Below are 8,447 nucleotides of genomic sequence, written 5' to 3' on the forward strand. Positions count from 1 at the left end.
ATAATAAAATTCCCCTGATTTATGATCTATAATTTTATGTACTCTGTGGTGTCTTGTTCAGTACATCTCTCCACATAAACATTCCAAAAGAATGAGGAAAGATAGATCTGAATAAGATTCTTGAATCTAACTTCACACTGAATTTCAGATTGTAGAAACTCTCTCTATATATATTCAGAGCTTTCTTTGATCTGAATATTCCCAAAGTTTGGGGAAGTAGATGCTTAACTTTAAAAATCACTAACCATGCATTTCTCTATCAACCACATAGTTCTGACCTGGACTAAAAAACCCAAAGCAGTAGGGTTTGGGGTTTTGCCTATATAAAAAGAACCAATGAAATGTGAAAATTTGCATAACTGCAATCTGTATGAAGATAATGGATAAAAGGACCCTAAAGATAGTAGAATTAAATGAAAAATGTTATTTTTCTGGAGAGTGAACCATACTATAATGTTCTGTTGACTTCATGCAATTCTTGTTGAAAGCCTTTGAGTGCCCTACTGAAAAATTAGTGTAATCGTTTTGTAATTCCTGTGGATATACAACACAGTTATCTCTTGAGCGAGCCATTAAATTGAAATTAAAATTTGTGTGAGATTCTTCAGTATATTTTGTGGCAGTGCTAACACCATAGATTAAGGCTTTAGGCTCATTCTATCATATGTTACAACAAAGTTTGTTCTTCTGTGGCTGTTGTGGTTGAGGATTCTTGCGGCAGTTTCTGGAGAGCAGGTGTGTAATTGTAGCAAGTAAGCTCTTAAGTTTTCTTGAATCCATCTGCTTTATGTCCAGATGTTTAAAAACTTGTGAGGTGTAATATGATGTGCATATTTCTCAGAAAGAAGTAAGTGTCATTTATGATGTTGCTTATGCTCCTCAGAATAACTCAGAATAACTTAGCAAGAGGACAAATTCTACTGATTACCTAAAGTCTTGATTCTGCTATTTAGATTTGCTGCAGATTGTACATTTGGTGTTTGAGAGAGAAATGCTGGAGTGTGTTTTTCATGCTCTTTTCCTTATTTTTGATTTTGTCTTTCCTATGTCAGTTTTGCAACTAGCTTTCCAGAAGTTGACACTACATTAATCTGATGAGCTACTTTCCTGCTGGATAAAATTTTAAAGTGAAAAAGATGGAAGGCTGGCATGTGGGCTAGGAAGCATCAAAGCACAGTTAGCATTTCATGCTCAAGCTTAACATTTGCAAAGCTGTCAAAACAATCAGGAAAATACAAATAATGGTCATCCTACTTATTGAATGAAAATTTAATTCCAGATTGCCTTTGTTTAAATCAGCTGCTTACACTTCGTCTCCTCTGCTCACCAAGGATTCTGTTAACTAACATATTTCAAAATCCAGACTGCCAAAAATACTGGCAACTCTCATTAGCTGAGCAACATTTCCCACACTAAAACTGTGATCTGTTTAAGGCTCTTTGTTTCAGGTTGTGACACCTTGCCTGAATTCCGTGGATTTATTCCCCATTCATGAACATTAGTGATGTAAACTGTACAAGCCCCCAGTGGCCCAGTGGATATCCTTCTGCTGAGAGCAGGAAGAAGAGAGGTAGTGGGGAGAGAGGTTGGCTGAGCAGCCAAATGCTGCTTGTGCTCCGAATGTGATGCTTGATATTTTGCTTTTGATTTTTTTTGCAATGTTTGTGTGAGAAGCTTGGTTGTCAGAAGCCAGCTGAATAACACCCCACTGCACTCCCAATCCCCTGTGTATGAAGGTGCTGCCAAGCAAGCTAACCAAATTCAGCTGGCTAGTGTTTCAAGGGTAGTAGTATTCATTACAGGGTGCCTTTTGCAAGGTGCTGGCAACTGATACCATTTACTAACTGACAGGATTGGGCTCTGCTCACAAGTGTGCAAATGAGTGTTTATCTGCTGGCACTGCTTGTAATCCTATACTTGAAATGTATATTCTTTTGATACTTTTGACTCACTGCCCCAGAATCCACAGATCGAGGATATCCTTCAAAGATGATACTAAAAAACCATGACTTTTGGTGCTCTGAACAGAAGTGAAGAAATTAAAAATGAAATAAAATCAAGTGGTGTTAAATGCAGGAAAAACATCTTTCTGAAATTCAGATTCACTAGACTCTGCAAGTACCACAAAGAGAAGTTGATGGAGCTAATTTGCTAAGGTCAATTAAAAGAAATTTGGAAATAAATATCAGAGAATATGCTATGGGGACAGAGTAGTACATCAGCCAGGAGCTGGATTTCATTAATGTTTTTCCTCTAAGATTAAGGTGCATGAGAATGAATGGTTGAGGTTTGAAGAATTTTGCTTGTTAAGATGGTTTTGTCTTGAGTTCCAATTCCTGTAATGAAAGAGAGGATAGTTCAGTTTAGGGAAGCAGGTTCAGTCTGATCATTTTAGTTCTGGAGCATCTCTACCAGCTCTTGATTTGTACACAGACTGGCAGCCCATTTGTGAAGCATCACTGCCAGCATTTGCAAAAATGAGCAATGATACATTATTTAAATATTCTGCTTTTTTTGAACAGTCTCATTGCATTACAATTGCACAGTAAGACAGGAAAGATGGCTTTTTAAAAAAATGTTCTTAAAAGGGCAACTTAGATTAGAACTTGGAAGTGGAATGTTGGATCAGAGCCCCATCATGGCTTTGGGAAAACCTGTGTCTCTATGTAGATCTTTGGTTCATGACTGCATGGCTCAGCCTTGAGCTCTTTACTGAGGTAAATGACCTTTGATCTTACTTTGGAATAAGTGAAGTTATTTCTTTTCCAGAATCCAAAAGCTCTGGCAGATATATTTGCAGAGCATGCTTCTTTTACTGTTTTCTCTTCTTGCCTTTATTGGTCTCAGCTGCTACTATACAGCAATCAATATAATATAGGGTACAGAGAACAAGCTATGGCCTTGCTACATTTTTCAGCAGGAAAAGGGAATCTTCTCCATACTGAGAGCTCAAGAAGTTGTTGAAACCCTTTGGCTGACCATTTGTAAATTTGAACAGATGCATATTGGGGTAAGCTGGTATTTTTGCGAAGCTTTTGTTCTGTCCAAATCAGGAAGGTGCTGCTGGTTGAAATAATTCAGAGCAAAACTCAGTTCAGTCAACTTCAAAATTGTCTTTTGGTCATTACAAATTCCTCTTGATACTTGCATCCCACTGTAGCTCTGTCAGAATCACACAGACACTCCCTGTCTTTTTCAGTTGGGCTCTTGTATATGCTGCCAATTCTCTGGGACACTTCCAGGGAGCTGCAGCTTACCAAGAGACTCCCCAGAGAAGAATGGAGTTTTTATCTATTTTCTTTTCCAAAAAAGCCTCTGTGTAATCCTGCATCACCCTGCCCTCCCCAAGGGAATGACTAGGGGAGAATACCAACATCTAGATTGATAACTACTTGGTGTAGCAGTGTTCAATTTTGCTTTTCAGTTCACCTTCCCCAACCTTTCCTTTCCCGATGGAATTTTTCCTCTGGTTCCAAATACTGAGGAAACAAAGATGTGTGTGTCTTCAAACCACCCCTATATTATTAAGATTCAGAAAGATGTTTGCTGATGTATTCAATAGCAGAGGAAACTGATTGCTACCTCACAGTAAAGTTTCTCTGTTACAAATGTTAATTGTTTCAAGCACTCTGGAGTTTTCTGTGACCTCTAGGCAATTTTTTTTTTAATGGTTGTTGATACAATCTCTCAGAAGAAGGGGAGAAAAGAAGTACTTTGCTGGCCTACTTTCAGGTAAGCTCTAAAAGTTCAAGTGGACCAATTACACATGAAAGAGCAACAACTTTTGTAAAGCTTCATTTGAATCCCAAAGGGGAAAAATGATAGAAAATCAATTAACTTTCCACATGAAAAAAAATAGCTCATATTGCAAAGCTTTCCTTACATAGTTTTCTGATTGTGTTTGGAAGCAAATTGCCTTGATTATACCTTTGACGGGAAGGAAAGTCTTTTAATTAATTTAATACATGCTATAGCAGTGCTAAATTGTATCATGGAACAATTAAGTGGGTCTACACTGATATTTTTGCCCTGTTGAAAATGGATATTGCTCACTTAGTGAGTCATGCTCTTGCTGGGTTGACGCAATTATCCATTCATCTCAGAGCATGTGACATAAAAGTTATCAGGACTTTATATAGGAGAAAGGCTGAATGGAGTAAACAAAAAGTCCATTTCAGTGAAGAGTCAGTGAAAGTTCAGACTCTGTACTCCCACTGGGGGCTGAACCCAAACCCTCAAGCCTTAAGACAGCCCCTACTTTGGGAATATTCAGGCTTCAGATATATTTTCTATAGGTCTTGGACTGAAATAAGGAGTGGAAGTGATTGTTAGTCATGTACTGATGTGATCCTCAAACTCATGTGCAGCTAAGAACAATTGATAGCAAATTTGTAGTAGCCTGTAGAGTAGTTGCTGCACTAGCTGCTTCTGAAACCAGTTTTTGCCTCAAGCTGAAAACAATTGCATTTGTTGTGTTTGCTGAAAATAGGATTTTTAAATGACCATTTTAATTTCTAATTATGTTCTAAATATGACAAGAAACAACACAGTTGATTTTTTTTTTTTTTTTTTGCAAATCATGCATGTTCTTATAGTGATGTTACACTATATTGTTGAAAGAAAATAACAGTAGGAATCTTCTTGATATGTCTGTTTGATATTGGACATGTTCTTGTCTTGCTGAACTAGTACAACTGGGTCACATCACTTTCCCTGATGGATCTCGTCTGCTGGAAATGTATTTGACTGCATCAGCTTTTCATGCTGAGGTGGGCTATGTCTTTTCTGGTGAGCTGTAGAATCAAATATCCAGGAGCTGAGTAATAAAGGAAATATTCCATCACCAGACAATATCTCATGAATTAGCTCCTAACTGTCTAAACTCAGATAAAATATTATCACAGATTTTTCTAAAGTCTCAAGGCCATAAACAATGAAAAATAAAAAGCTGTACAAAAGAGGAACAGTACTCTCATTGCGTGCTCTCTGATCTTTCTGGGCTGTTAGAAAAGGGCCAGCTGATGAGGGATTTGTTTATAAAAGGAAGCTAGTAATTATGGTTATGGAAAGACTTCAGATGAGATAGGAAGCTTTCTAGCAGCATTGTGAAGGATAATTTTTACTAGAAATGAATTTCAGAGGTGCAAAATTGTGTCTGTAAGCACTGTACCATAGGACTGGTAAGTTCTGATTTAGTATGTTCTTCATTATTTAGAGATTTTATTTAATTAGAAATCTTAGATTTCATGATTAACATTTTGAGTTGTGACAGAATTGGGCTGGAAAACAACAGTAAGCAAGGAGTGCTGTCAGATGCACTTTCTAATCTTGTGTACCAATAAAAATATTTAGTGTTGACCAGAATGGCAAAGCCAGGAATAAGAATGGCTGCATGACATGCCTGGCATGAGGTAGAGAGGTGCAATTTTTGCCACTTAATTCAGTAAGGATTCACTTTCTCAAGGATGCATTTCAAATTTGCTTGTGGCTCACTGAGGGTGTCTGTAGGGTAAAAGGGCCTGCTCAGTAGCTGCCCATCCCTGGTTCTAGCAGGTTTGCTGCCTGTCTTCTGGACCAGTTGAGAACTATAGTGACCTTGACCATGGTGGTCAGGCTTAATTGACTGTGTGTAGTCAGTAAATGTATCCACACTGCTGGTACAATCACATATTTGCTCTTTCCAACTGTGGCATGAATGGTTCAATGTAGCCCTCCACCTTCCCGTCATCTGAGATTATGAAACAAAAAAATCTTGTTTCTTCTTTGTTACTTAAATTCACCTTTCCTACCATTGCAGATGCCATATGTTTATGTGCTTCAGTTCTCACAAGTGAAAAATACCAAAAATACAGCATGCCTTCATCTACTATAGCTTGATTACACTAAGGTTCTACATTTAATGTTCAGCCTTTTTTATCAAGAGGAAAAAAAATACATTCTAGCCTTCTTGAAAGGCAAGGATAGATTGTTTGTGAATTCTATTAGTGCTGAGATCAGCATCATGCTTACTCAAGACCCAGCCTCTGAAAAAGAGCAATGTTGTGTCAAAGGTGATGGAAAATGTCACTGGTCCTGAATGGCAATCATGTATGGCTAATCATTCCCAGTGTAACTAGAATGTGATTTTCATTGGATAACTCTAGGAAAGATGCTGCTTGGCAGTTTCAGCAAAAATGTTAAAGAACTACGATATTTTTAGAAAAAAACACTCCCTCCTGATCTATTTCGGTTCTTGAATTTTCCACTTAAGCCTGGGATCATTAATTCCTAATGCAATTCGTGTGCCCCATGAGAACAACAGACCAATAGGAGACTCCCAAGTGTGCTGCCTGCTGGCTGACTCTGTAAAGAGACTGGTGGCTGATGGGCAGCACTCCAGACATAGTTGCCCAGTGCCTAAATCCACAGTAAACTAAAAATTTTTGCTGGGGAGAAATTACTTACTTACCCTTAATTTTTTTTTTTTTTTCCCTTTTTCTCTAAAAGAGTGCAGACAGGAGGGTAACTGCACTGACTCCATAAAAGCAATTCTCGGTGCAGAGCACATGGTGGCAATGTTGCACTGCTCCTGAGCAGCTCCATGTGGCACTTACCCAACCCATATTCATTTACTGTGCGATAAATAGATAGATGCAGTAGAGTGCTGCTTTACCCAGGGAATATTATACTTGTACATGGTAGCACTGATTGTGTTTTCTGGTAAAATAAAGAGTAAGGTATAGGAAAAGTAATTTTTCTTACTTTCTTTTTACCACTTCTGTAATATTTGCATGCATCTTAGGCACGGAGATACAGTTTAAGTTTTGCAGAAATAATGTAGCTGATATTGGAAAAAATATGACAATTTAGTTTTGTTCCATAAACCAAGTACACCTGCCTTAGAGGAGCACTTAAGATAATAAAAACCCTCTACCCGTCACGCGCACAGAGAAATCAGAAACTGAGGATTTCTCACTTTCAAATGAAGGCTTTACTATTTAAACAAGCTAGCCATGAACTCGCTCTTTGTAAAACATCTCTAGCCTCAATATAAGCTTTCCTAAATGTCTTCAAAGAAGTGGAAGGAAACTTTTCTGTAGCTGGAGAAATTCCAGGCACATACAAGTGTGAGTTCCTGGCTTCAGTGGCCGTGGATGGCTCTTGGCACAAACCCCTGAGAGCCTGTGTGGTTTGGCTGAACTCTTCAGTGATCACTGCAGCAGAGCAGCCAAGGATTCATGTACCTCTGGCTTTCTTCTCTGTTCAGCCTGACAGGAGGGCCCTTCAGAGGCAGACCGAGTAGGAGATTACTTGCATTACAAAGGCAACATAGCTGAGTATTTCAGGTCTCTGGGGCTGCTGTCTTTCATATTTGTCCTGCTTTTGGTGTGCTCTTGCAGCTGTAGCAACTCAGTTCCCAAGCCACGGTCTTCCCTGGTGTTCCTCTGCTTTTAATGATCTCTGTGCCCTGGCAGACAAATCTTTTTACTGTGCCTGTCATGGCTGATCTGATTTCCATTCCACCAGCACAAGGTAATTTAGATTTTTTTTTTTTCCTTCTGTCTTTTTCAGCTTTTTAGATCTAGACATGGTATCAGCCACTGCCTGGTTATTCTAATTCTCCTTAAAGAGTCTGGATTCAACTCTAGATCTTGATGTCAGGAGCAATGAAGTCAGCAGGTATCCCCAGACTATTTCCACATTGCTTCTTGCTCTCTGAGTGGGAGAGGCCAAAGGGGAAAACAAAGCTGCAAGATGTTAAGATGACATCTTATAGAGCAAGAAGGAAAATACAAGTTACTTCAGCTAACAAGCAATATCGTGCTTTGTTCCCTTCTCCTAATGCTATCAGACACAACTGTAAACTAAAACTTAAAAAAGCAAATGTCAAAGTGTGGGAGCAAGCACTCCAAGTAAGCCACACTCAATCAGCTGCTTAGATTCAATTCTTGGGAGACAAGTGCATTCAAACTGGTTGGTATGTTGATTTTTGTGAGCAACACATGTTCACAAAGACCAGCAAAAACTAAATATTGGAAATTGTCATGGTTTTAAAGCATTAGCTAAAAAATCACTAGAAAACTTACTTATTTCTTGCTGTGAGATATGGATTAGAACAAGAGCAAAACAGGCTTAAAACTTAAAAGGAACAAAGAAAGTTTATTAACAAAACTACAAGAATAAGAAACCAGAATAAAACTTCCAGAACTCTTTTTTTTTATCACTACCCAACCATTCTCTCGTTCACATGACAACATAGAGACAAAAAAACCTTGGTGGTTAAAAGAGTCTCAATTTTGCTATTGTCTTTTCATCAGTCTTTGTAGAGAAAAAGAAGTTCTCTTCTGCCAATCTATGGAGTTTTTCACAAGAAAACCATTTTCCTATGGTTTTCTATTTTTCTGATGCCAGCAGCCCAGAAAACTCTGCCATCAGTTTTCTCTTTCCATTTCACATCACTCTGAGGT

Source organism: Parus major, chromosome 5, assembly GCF_001522545.3.
Source record: "Parus major isolate Abel chromosome 5, Parus_major1.1, whole genome shotgun sequence".
Taxonomy (NCBI): Eukaryota; Metazoa; Chordata; class Aves; order Passeriformes; family Paridae; genus Parus; species Parus major.